This window comes from Leuciscus leuciscus (genome assembly GCF_965113295.1).
Source record: "Leuciscus leuciscus genome assembly, chromosome: 15".
Classification (NCBI taxonomy): Eukaryota; Metazoa; Chordata; class Actinopteri; order Cypriniformes; family Leuciscidae; genus Leuciscus; species Leuciscus leuciscus.
The window spans coordinates 36,475,340-36,488,390 of NC_138739.1; the positions used below are offsets into that span (position 1 = coordinate 36,475,340).

At 40.7% G+C, this 13,051-nt stretch overlaps 1 long non-coding RNA gene across 1 annotated transcript in view; it reads right to left on the bottom strand.

Moving 5' to 3' along the window:
* Positions 1 to 619: 619 nt before the first annotated feature.
* LOC309475240 overlaps positions 620 to 13,051 on the bottom strand; it is an 83,589-nt gene continuing 71,157 nt past the window's right edge. Inside the window, exons 2-3 of the long non-coding RNA XR_014197565.1 lie at positions 12,098 to 12,199; positions 620 to 1,000 (exon numbers count right to left, since the gene is read on the bottom strand). This is a non-coding gene — a long non-coding RNA (uncharacterized lncRNA). The remainder of the gene's footprint in view (positions 1,001 to 12,097; positions 12,200 to 13,051) is intronic.

Here is a 13,051-nt window from a genome sequence, read left to right on the forward strand (position 1 = left end):
TTGTCACTTATTGGGAGCAGTATGCTAGCTGGAGCCGTTTACCTCCAGTCTTTGTGCTAAGCTAGGCTAGCGGTGGGTGCGTCAGACAGAGTTACGGCATCACGGAGATGAAAAGGGTATGTATGATCTTATCTAACTCTGGGGGATACGGTGAATAAGCTAAAGTCTCAAAGTCGGCGTGTTCCTTTAACATGTTTGCATGTTTTAGTTAACATTTGTTTTATGTATTACCATAAACTTAAGCATCATGCAAGGATGGCTATAAAAATATATTACTTAGCTCACTACATTTTCCAAATTGCTTGCCCAACACTGCACACTATTAACATTCTAGTAACTACTATTAACTAACAAGATACTCTGATTAACAAATTAGTAAGTAATAGTGCTCAGTTGAATGTGGTAGTTCACTATTAGCTAATCAGTAACTTCTATTTGTCATACCTCACTGAGGACTACTAAGAACTACTATATACAGGTTCATAATTAATATTAATAATGCATAATGTATAATATAAGGTAATGGTAACCCATTAGTAATTAATCATGTGTTACTGTAAGGGGACTTACAGTCAAAGAGCCAGAACCAGATATGATGAATGAAGACCCGGAGTCAGAATTATAATACATTAAAGAAAAGTTTTACTTAAGATAGTTTGCAGTTTCATCAGGCAGAAGTTCAGCTTCAAGACTCACACAGGAGTTTGTAGGCCGCCCCACTTACAGTTACAAAGATCAAAGCAGTTATACCCTTCACCAAGGTCTAAGCTATGTCCTTGCTTCAGGTTGAATGCTTCTGATTGGCTAAGAAATAGATAAACATAGTCATTTTCCACACATATACAGATAGACGGAAGCATATCTCCATCGATTATGCAGCTGACACTCGGACCCTGAAGTCAGGCACGTTGTGACCTTCCAGGTCGCAGATTTTGGTTGCTGGGCGCCAGCATGTCCTGAACAACAACTCAGTCAATCTCAATGCCAGTGGTTCCTTAACCTGTAACCAAGAAGACTAACACACACATCGACACACAGCTTTTCCAAGGTTGGATTTGGCCAGGCTCTAACTATAAACAGCAGACTCCTCTCAAACATTCAAGATAATGTTCTTTCTTTCATAGAGAGGGCACTTTAATACGACACAGTAAAGAAAATACTTTATCTACGAAATGGTCACTCAAACTATTGACGCCAATGATACTTATATGTTTTAACACATGTTGAAGACCTTTCTCAAACAAAAAGAGTCCATATGTCATTTTTGTAAGCCGGGCTAAATAAGCAAGCACTGCATTCAGGTATCAAATACAGACATTAGAGAATACATGAAAAGAACATTTCAGTAATCACACTGGTAACTTATATAACAAAGTAAAATCTCATAAGCTTAGAGAAGTCATTCAACTCATGTGATGTTTAGTATGAAAAATATTGATTAATACCTTGATTATAATCACTCATTATTCCGAAATCCATACGCTTCATAATAAACTAATTTAAATTCAGATCAAGTCAAGTCAAGTCATCTTCATTTATATAGCGCTTTTAACAATGTAGATTGTTTCAAAGCGGCTTTACATTGATAATAAGAAATTAAAGTAACAGAGATTGTTTTGGCTTTATAGCAGCTCTAGAATAAAGTTATTGTCCAGCTAAAGTTAGTTTTGATTGATTCACTTCCGTCGCAGCGATCATTAGTTATTAATTTAGGGCCCGCTAACACGACACCGTTTTACGTGAATTCGTGAGAACACTGATGGCGTGCACATGCGTATTACGAGTTCAGTCTATAGCGCGTTTGAATATATGTGCGCAGGCGTGTAGTCCTTCCCTACAAATCAACCATCAACAAACTACTTGTCTGGCCTTGAAATTTATAATACAGGCCTTCACAGGGGAGAGACTAGTTGACACTTCAGGACTGCGTTGTCGTTGCGTCCAGGTGCAGGTCCTTCATCAGATCTGGATACGCCCTGGATCCAGTGGACTGCGGTAAACCTCGGGATAAACAGAGAGACTAATTTTAGCGTCGACGCCATTCTTCTTATGATGTAACGAGTACATCAGGATTTATGATAAGTGTTCCCGGTTCCGGCTGACCTGATCTATGCAGCCTAACATTGAGTTATAGAAGTCAAGTACTCAAGTACTGCGGAGCTAAACCATTTAGTGCTTTGTAAGTAATCAGCAATATTTTAAAATGTATACGATGTTTAATAGGGAGAAAATGCTGTGTTGACAGAACAGGGCTAATATGGTCATACTTCCTGGTTCTGGAAAGAACTCAAGCTGCTGCGTTTTGGACCAACTGTAATTTGTTTATTAAGCGTGTAGGGCAACCACCCATAAGAGCATTAGAATAATCTAGCCTTGATGTCATGAACGCATGAACTAATTGTTCCGCATTTGTCCATGAGAGCATATGACGTAATTTAGATATATTTTTAAAATGGAAAAATGTGGTTTTACAGATACTAGACACGTGACTTTCAAATGAAAGATTGGTATCAAAGAGCACACCCAGGTTACTAACCGATGATGAAGACTTGACAGAGCAGCCATCAAGTGTTAGACAGTATTCTAGGTTATTACGTGAGGACGTTTTTTTGTCCAATAATTAGAATCTCAGTTTTTTTTCCAGAATTTAGTATAGTATAATCCAATTTTTTATATCAGCTATGCATTCCGTTAATTTTGTGAATTGGTAAGTTTCGTCAGGGTGTGAAGAGATACAGCTGAGTATCATTAGCATAACAGTGAAAACTAATGCCATGCTTCCTAATGATTTCTCCTAAGGGTAGCATGTACAGACTGAAAAGCAACGGTCATAGTACTGAGCCTTGTGGTACGCCATACTGAACTTGTGATCGATGAGACATCTCTTAATTTACTGCTACAAACTGATAACGGTCAGATAAGTGATGATTTAAACCATGCTAATGCAATTCCACTAATGCCAACATAATTTTCGAGTCTATTTACAAGAATGTTGTGGTCGATAGTATCAAATGCAGCACTAAGATCGAGTAACACTAATAGAGAGATTACCACGATCGGATGATAAGAGCAAATCATTTGTAACTCTAATGAGAGCTGTCTCAGTACTATGGTATGGTCTAAATCCTGATTGAAAATCCTCCCAGAAATCATTTCTTTCTAAAAAGGAACATAGTTGTGAGGATACCGCCTTTTCTAGTATCTTTGACAGAAAAGGTAGATTCGAGATCGGCCTGTAATTGACTAATTCTGTACGATCAAGGTGCGTTTTTTTGACAAGCGGTTCAATCATAGCCAGCTTAAAAGTTTTTTGGTATGTATCCTAATGACAAAGATGAATTAATGATAGAGGACATATGACCTCTGGAAGCATCTCTTTCAGTAGCTTAGTCGGTATAGGGTCTAACATACATGTCGATTTAGATGATTTAACGAGTCTAGCGAATTCTTCCTCTTCTATAGCAATGAATGAATCAAATTTTTCCTTAGGGAGACTTAAATGCACTGCCTGATGCGATACTGTAGTAGATGGTTGCATGGTTATAATTTTCTCCCTGATATTATAAAACTTATAAGTGAAGAAGTTCATAAAGTCATTACTGCTGTGCTGCTTGGAAACTTGTGGGCTTGAAGCTTTATTTTTCCTTAGTTTAGCCACTGTTTCAAATAAATACCTAGGATTATGTTTATTTTCTTCTAATAGGGTTGAAAAATAAGCAGATCTAGCAGCTTTTAAAGCCTCTCTATATGCAATCGAGCTCTCTTTCCATGAAATTCGAAATACCTCTAGTTTTGTTTTCTTCCAGTTGCGCTCCATTTTTCTGGTTGCTCTCTTAAGGGCCCGAGTGTGCTCGTTGTACCACTGTGTTGGACTATTTTCTTTAATCTTCTTTAAGCGCAACGGAGCAGCTGTGTCTAAAGTGCTGGAAAAGAGAGAGTTAAAAGTTTCTGTCGCAATATCGAGTTCTTCTAAGCTATCTGGGATGCTGAGATGATGAAACTGATCAGGAAGATTATTAATAAAGCAATCTTTAGTGGCAGAAGGGATAGGTCTAACATCTTTGTAACATGGAGTCGGCTTTGCAGCCTTGGCTAAATGAAGTTTACAAGAGACTAGATAATGATCTGAGATGTCATCGCTCTGCTGCAGAATTTCAACGGCATCAACATTTATTCCGTGTGATAATATTAGATCTAGAGTATGATTACGACAATGAGTAGGTCCTGACACGTGTTGTCTAACTCCAGTAGAGTTCAGAATGTCTTTAAATGCCAATCCCAATGCATATTTTTCGTTATCTACATGTATATTAAAATCACCAACAATTAGTACTTTATCTGCAGCCAGTACTAACTCTGATAGAAAGTCAGCAAATTATTTGATAAAGTCTGTATGGTGCCCTGGTGGCCTGTATACAGTAGCCAGCACAAATCTCAAACATTAATTATCATTTACACTATATATTGTTACATTAAGCACCAACACTTCAAAACCTCCCCCTTTGCCTTTCAGACGAGGTTTATGTTTATAACAGTAATCTTGCGGGTTGGACTCATTTAAAGTAATGTAATCGTTTGGTTTTAGCAAGGTTTCTGTCAAACACAGCACATCTAGATTATAGTCTGTAGTCACATCATTAACAATAAGTGCTTTTGAAGTAAGGGATTGAATATTCAGCAACCCAAGCTTTATCATTTGCTCATTTGTATTATATCTGTTTTTTATTTGTTGAACAACAAATAACATTTTTTACAAAGTTTTTTGTATTTCCTAATTCGAGGAACAGACACAGTCTCTATATGATGATATCTAGGTGAAAGAGGCTCCATGTGATGGGATTTATCTGACCTTGGTGACGTGAGACAGCTGGCAGACGGTCGGTTAAGCCAGTCTGCCTGCTTCCTGACCTGAGCCCCAATTCATGTTTGAGCTTTAAGACTATGTGCCATATTACTAGAGAGAAGAGCAGCACCATCCCAGGAGGGATGAATACCATCTCTTTTCAACAGGTCAGGTCTGCCCCAAAAACTTTTCCAACTGTCTATGAATTCTATATTATTTTGCGGACACCACTTAGACAACCAGCCATTGAGTGAGGACAATCTACTAAGTATCTCATCACTCCTGCGAACAGGAAGGGGGTAATCAGTATATAAAATAAGGTCTGCATTCTGAGCAACAATGTCCTATTTACTCTGTTTATTCGATTCATATCAGGAGAAGTATAGCCAACAAATCAGAGATGTTTTGGCTGAAAGTCTTCTTCAGTTACAACCTTGAAACAAGGTCAAGTAGCCTAGCTACATCTCCACATCTGCTAACCTGTGGCTAACACCTTGGAGTTTACCCCATTTGAGGTTGGCTATATGCTAAGGTGTTTAGAGATGGTCTTGTAAAGCGTGCCACTTGTCTTGCTTGTTACAAGCAATTAACCACAAAGTCTCAGCTTTGTGAGAGAGTGCAAACAAACCAATAGTTTTTCTATTTGACGTTATGCATCAAATTCTCACAATTTTCTTAATCTCAACATGAAGAGTGGTAGCCCCTATGTTAAATTGTTAAAAATGGATCAATCATTTTGTGCATTGAGAAAAAAGAAGATTTAGCCTATAGTGTGCATGCTTTTTGTGTTGTAATGGATCTTTGTATCATAACGCATAAAGTATGCAAATAACCTAGTAAATAATTGTAAATGTGAAAGGCTATAGTACAGTAATTTTTCCCATTTTAGTTCATAAATTAGCATGACATATCAGCAGTGCAGTTAACATTATTACAAGGGTCTTTACCATTAGATGTAAAAACGTCAAAAAGTGTTCTCAAAAAATATTGAGAAACTTTAAAGGGATACTTCAGGATTTAGCATTAAGCTTTATATTAGTAGAAAACCTGTAGTATTTTCGAATTACCGTGTTTTCCACCCTCATGTCCCCCTGAGACGAGAGATTTATGTATTTTTTTGTCTGGAAAAACCCTCCGATGACGCACAAATCGTCATTTTGCGTCATCGGAGGATTTTTTGGCCAGAGGCTAAAGACTACAGCCAGTAGTGGGGGCTGTCCCGCATGTTTTCAACCCGCCCATAGAGGGTGGGATCTCACTCACAGAATGTACACAGTGTCAGCCGTCTTTCTTTGGAAGCTAAGCTAGCAGGCTCTTGTTCTGTGGAGAAAGCTGAGTAACGTAACGTTAGTAGGAGAAAGCTGAGTAGTAGGGGTTACCATACACTTTTTCCCGGACATGTCCGGCCGTCGAGATCGTCCAAAATGTCCAGGATTCGGCTTTTGCTTTCTACAGTCGCCATTCATTGTTTACATGCACACCTTTTGTTTCAATCTAACTGAATTCATTCCTGTTGGTGAATCTGAATGTAGTGTTTACATGAACGCTAAACAAGTGATCGGTTGATGTGCGTTTTAACATTGTTAAGAAAATTCAACTGCGCTCTCTTACCGGTAGGCGTGGCTTGGGAGTGGCCTCGTAGGGCAGCGAAGCAAGTGCATTCTGGGAGTTGTTGTCTTTCATCCACATAAGCCAAAAATAAATTTTCTGGCTTTTCTCAGTCTAGAAAGCTCCAAATTCAAAAATAATTTCACATTTCTTCTACATAAATGACCTATTTTAAATACACATTCATCTTTCCAGAGGTGAAGTATCCCTTTAAGAACCAGAATCACTGCTGAAGAATCAGCTTTATTAATGTTACTTTTCTCAATGCTGGCCAGAATGGACCAATCAAATACATTTGTGATATTGTAAAAGAATGCTGATTAGCATTCACAGCACTCACTCAGAAATGATTAAGGAAGTGTTTTCAGACAGATTGATAAATCAGTTTTTTCATTAGCTGCAACGTCCTGAGTATATATAGACGTAAAAGACTACTCTTTTAGTGTACAAATTTGTCCTGCAAGACAAAATCCGTCCATGCCTCTCAAAGGCGGATTGCATTTTCTGGGCCTTCAAGCGCCCTCTGGAGGAACACTATGGTTTAACAGAAAACAATTTTTATTTTAATATTTTTATTTTTATTTTTTTTATTGTAGAATGTACATAATAAGACAGGGAACAATCAAAAATGAAAACAGGTAGCTGATATAGACATCAAAGAAAAATATACTAAAATAGTTAATATTCTGACAGAGAGAAACATAAAGTTTCAGACTTGCTATTATGTTTTTTAAAACATTACTTTAAAAAAGCACATCTTGTTGGGTTATAGGAGGAATTGTCTCCATTTCTACTGACAACCAGCTATGTATATCAAACCAAAATGTAGAAGTAACCTCACAGTAAAATAATAGGTGACTATAGTGTTTCAGAAAAAGAAGAACAAAAGCTACAATGATGAAGCCTCGTTTCTGTATAAAAACATTAGCTGGTTAAATCTTAAACATAATTTTGTAATGAGTCTCCTTGACCTTTGGAGCAACTGGGTAAGCCATATAACAGGTAAAAGCTTCATCCCTTACTGAGGTTTCAACATCTCCCAGAAAATGGCACTGATAGTCACCAGTGATAATACGTTTATGTTCTTTTTTACATAAGTTTGTTATTTCACTTACTGTCTAAGAGGTTTACATTACATATTATTAAAGAGGGAAGAGAAACAACAGGTCTAGAGGATCAGAAAAACTGATTTGGATTATTTTTACACTAAAAAATCTTGGGTTATTTTTTCTACCCAAATCCTGGGTTGAGCCTTTTGGGTCATTTTGTTATTTTTTCAGTGGTTGGGTAGTTTTTGTGTTACCCTGCTGACGGCCCGTTCAGCCTCCCATTGCTGCAGGGGTAACGGGGCCTGCTTGTCACATGGGTAAAGTCATAATCCCGTGCAAACTGAGCGAATTCATGACAGGAGAATATAGGATCATTGTCTGTGACAAGCACTTCTGGGCATCCATATCTGGCAAACACAGCTTTAAATCTTGCAATAGTTGCTGATGTGCTGCCAGGTAGGGAGCAAACTTCAATATAGTGAGAGAAGTAGTCTATCATGACTAAATAGTTTCCATTATGCCATTGGAAAAGATCAGCTGCGACCCTCTGCCATGGTCTGCTTGGGAGTTCTATTGTGAGTAGAGGCTTGACTGGTGTTTGGGCTTCGCGTGCGCAAATCTCACATTTCTCAACCATTTGCTTTACAGCAGACGTGATGCCTGGCCACCAGACTGATTCTCTGGCCTTAGCTAGGCATCTGTTGATACCTTGATGTCCCTGGAGCAGTCCCTGCAGGATGTCAGGTCTCATGTACTCAGGGATTATAAGTCTCTCTCCTTTCATGAGCAGTCCTCTTCCTTCATGCAAGACTGACCTATTGGGCCAGTAGGGTAGCAGCTGCTTATGCACATCTCGACTGTGCCCGAGCTTTGCCACTGACCATGGTGTAGCGGACTCCGTGCGAACTTAATCGCATAGCCGGGCCTGATGGTTCTCACGACCCAGCGGGACAGGTTGGGAAGCTCTAACCAGGCTCCCAAGAACTGTACCAGCGGGGTCATGCAAACCACAGACGTACCCTCGGTGGGGCAGCGAGGCAGAAGGACTGACCCAGACAGGGGAGGCGTAGCATCCCGGTGTGGGGGCGTGGTCATTTGCCGCATCCTGACAGAGAAGGCCAGGGAAGGACCAGCGTTCCACGGGGGCCTGCTCTGCCAGGGGTCTGGCGACAGAGGGGGACAAGAGTGGCGAGGCAGAGTGTCGCACACTGCCATCCACGACCTCTTGGGGCTCGGAGGAAGGGGCATCAGTTCTTAGAAAACAAAGATTCTGTCCCGGCCCTCCACCGGGGGAAGGAGTGGTCCTGCTACCAGCTCCTGAGAAGAACTCCCTTACAGAAAAAACACATGAATTTCACATGTTATCATGTGCATGTGGTCACATGTGATCACATGAGTTTTTGCACATGTGAAGTTCATGTGTTTTTTCTGTAAGGGCTGAGCCCTAACTCCACCTGGCGTTTGGCCGGCTAAAGGGCGGTGCCGCCCTCCTGCGACCTCCTCCTGGAGGAGCCGCAGGGAGACGGCATCGGCGGTAAACAGACTAAGGAAACCGAATGGACAGATGACCATCGGTGCAGAAGGGCCTCAATCTGCTTCTGGATGGTTGAAAACTGTTGGGCGCAGTCCTCAACCACACCGCCGAAGAGCCCAGCCTGGGACATGGGGGAGCTAAGAAAACGTGTTCTTGGACTCCCACACATCAACCCGGTTGAGCCCTAATGGCGTTCCTGGACCACACATGAGGACATCACCTGGCCCAGGGATCACGCAGTGACATACGTCGCCCGTAGAGCGAGGTGTGTACAGTGCGCAGTGGATTGACCAGCCCAGACATGGGAGGCATAGCGTCCCTGCGTGAGGGCGTGGTCAAGTTTGCGCGTTCAGTCAGATTAGTCCAGGGAAGGACTAGCGTTCGCCCAGGAACCAATCGTCCAGCCTACAGCGCTCGCGGGAGGGCGGCGCCACTCCAACCGATGCTTTCAGCTGCCCGGGAAAGCATGGCCGTCAGCTCTGGATCTCACTCGGCTAACGCTGGCACTCCCGAGGGAAGCAACGCAGTCGAATCCTCATTTCCAGAGGAATCAAGCCCGCCTTGTGATGCTGTGAGTGACATGACATCATCCGCCGGAGCCCGGAATGAAAACACTGGGTCCCCGAGAGGAACCAGGCACACACAGAAGCTCCGCGGTTTGCGATGTGGAGGGGGGCGTGGCCCCAGGAATGACTCGTCAGTTATTGTGCCACATCGTAACCCTCAGATCACCCTGGCCACCAGCCAAAGTATCCCCTCTCAAGGAAGAGATAGATTGGGGTGTGGCAGAGGGGATTCTACCCACACGGAGATCATTGAGTCTCGATCTAAACATCACGATGATCATGTTCCCGCAATGAAAACATGACTAATCCACGAGCGCTGCCGAGCGTGATTAAGCCCAACACGCGACCTCCTCCTGGACCTCCTGGACCTCCATGTTTTTACTAAAAAAACTTTGACTGTCGGGAAGAAGTCTGCTGCGGAGTCCGCATCAGTGCGGGCTCGGCAAAAGTCTGCATCGAGGGTGCATATCGACCGCAAAGGGGGCGCTCGCGAGCACCCTTCTGAGGCCTAAAATTACAAATGGGTCACCCTACGGTCTCATGGACTTAACGGACACACGCACGCGGCAGCCATTGTAAGTCCACAAGACCGAAAGTGCATATGAAGTGTGCCATTTGGGACAGGGCCAAAAAAGCTCAGCAGAGTGCTGAAGCGCCCAGGGAGAAGCACACACACAGTCAGCAGATCACTGCACAGATCAGCAGCAGGCAATGTGATCTCGCTGGAACGCACTGTTGCACCAACACACTGGAGAGCCGCTCGTCTTGTAGAGTGAAGATAATTCAGAATGGCTTGTGGGAGTAAAGAAAACTCTTGGCTCCGAAGCGAAAACATAACTGCATGTTGCCAGCGTACTTCCTTATATACCCACGAGCTGGGGCGGAGTTACGCTATGCAAATTCCGCAGACCCATGGCATTTTCTTGCCATTGGCTCGTTTTGTATACTCGAAGGTGAGAGGCTTTCTAAACAAAACCCCATGCGTCGTCACGACGTAACTCGTAGTGACCACGAAAGGGAACAAAAGACTCCAGTGTTACCATCCAAAAACGAGTTCACATAATCAATGACACAAATTTGCTTATTTGATTAGACTGATGCATAAATACATTTGAAAGACTCCACATGAAGACTTTCAGAAACTGAGAGAGAGCAAAGGATGCACCTCGCTGGACACATCCTACGCATTACCAAACAACAACACCCAAAGACAGTAATGAAGTGGACACCACCAGGAGGATGCAGGAGACAGGGAAGACCAAGGAAGACATGGAGACAGATGTTTCACGAAAATCTGAAGAATGTTAGTGTCCCATGGGAAGATGTGGAGAACTTGGCCACGGATCGAATATGTTGGAGGACACTTGTTGCCCAATGTGCCCAGCACAGGACTTGATGATGATGTTGTGAGTTTATCCATAACTGCGGGATATTTTTCTGTAAAGAGTGTTGCATAATTAAATGTAAATGCATTTTTATGTAATAAGTTCACTGATATGTGGGCATTTCTATGAATAAAAGTATATCTTTAATAGCAAGCAATATTAATATGAATTTGGTTAAAAATAGCACGTTTTACATGCAAACAGTACAGCTATCAGCAGTGTAACTGATCTGATTATGACAAAATAATCGAATATCTGATGTCATGTGACAAGTCAGATTAGCTATTCCACTCTTGCAAACAGAGGTCGGTTAGGAGGTGTGGAGAGGCATCATGTATCATTGGAACAAGAACAGACAGGGTCCAATTTGTAATAATTTTAAAGAATAAAGAATAAAGTGTTATAGAAAAATTTATATTTTGCTTTTTTTCATTAACTTTCTTAGACATTGTTTTAAGCATTGTTTCTCCTCTGGAATTTATGTATGTTTGTACACCTGACGTAAGCAAGACACACACAGTAAGACAAATGGTTAAGAACCTTTAACTCTTTAGGTCTGGAAGATAATTTAGCCAAGTGGGGTTAGAGGGGTCATTCTATTCTAAATGTGATGTAGCCATGCTGGGTGAGTGGAAGAAAAGACCTTGAAGAAGGAGTATAAGAAGGGAATTTCCTGGGCTGGGTGTCAGGTCTTGCTCACGTCACGGGGTAGCTGCTGTGATCATGTGACTAAGCCTCATGGAAAAGAATAAATATCTTTTAAAATACAATTTGATTATTGGTGTCTCTTATGCAGTGATGATAATTGTTTAATGATTGTTTTTGCCACAACAAATGCAATTAATATAAACTTGTGTGTGATATTTTCCAAGAAGAGGCGCAACTGATTTACAAATATGTACAGGATTTGAGGCAGTAGCCAATGACAGCAGTAGGAGTAAAAGCTGCAGGATAATGTACAAGTATGCAAATATGTACTAGGATTGTTAAATCTTGTGAATTATTAAGACTTTGAGACTTTGATCGTACTGATTGAGCTATGGGTTGTGTAAGAAACGGTTTAAGAAACAACAAATGCTTGATCAAATGTTTGATTAAGGGTTAAAACCAACACATACATACCATTGCCTTTGCAGCTTTCCATCTCCTCCGTTTACTTCTCCTCAAACAATAATGGGCTGACTGAGTCCGAAAGGCCCTTTTGGTCTTTTCAGCTGAAAAAAGAGAAAATAAAATATCATTATGTATAATATAGGCCCCTGATTATTTAAAGGAAAAAGTACTGATTTACCTAACAAATATTAGATTTTACATTATTAGGATTTTACTTTTTTTTTTTTACTTTTAAACTACCAAAACTGAGGTAAAAGCATGGTAAGTTTTGTGGTTACTATCCTTTACTACACCTATCACAGTACAACTAAAGTTACTGTGGTAAAAGCATGGCAAGTGTTGTGGTTGCTGTGCATTTACAACAAATATCACATTAAAACTACCAATAATGTGGTAAAAATGTAAGCACTATGATACTATATGCGTTATTATAGGTTATAACTTTTTTGCCTTAAAAATGTTGAAGACCTGGTTAACACTGTAAATAAGTTATTAATAATGGCCTCCAGAGGGTGACAAAGCTTTGATAAGAAAAAATTGCATTTGCAACCACTTGCTCTCTTTTAGTTAACATGTTTTAGTTAACCTTTGTTTCATGAATTACCATAAACTTAAGCGTCACATAAGGATGGCTATTAAAAGCTATTACTGTACAGAGAGAGAGAATATATTTTTGCTTTCTTGGTGGCACCACAATTAAAAACTTGCAATTCAATAATCTTGTTGATATTCTGATCATTAGTATATTATTCTGATTATTAGTATATCTTCTGATTTGGTGAGATCAACAGAGTGAAAGACTCGTCTGAAGAAATTGGCGCACTGATCATACCAAAACTTTTTGCGTTTGCGCACCTTTCTGAACAATTAATTAAAAGAACCAACTCTGATATTTGTATCAGATTACCCATGTCGTGCTGTATGATTGTTTTTGTGTGCGACACACTTGTGGT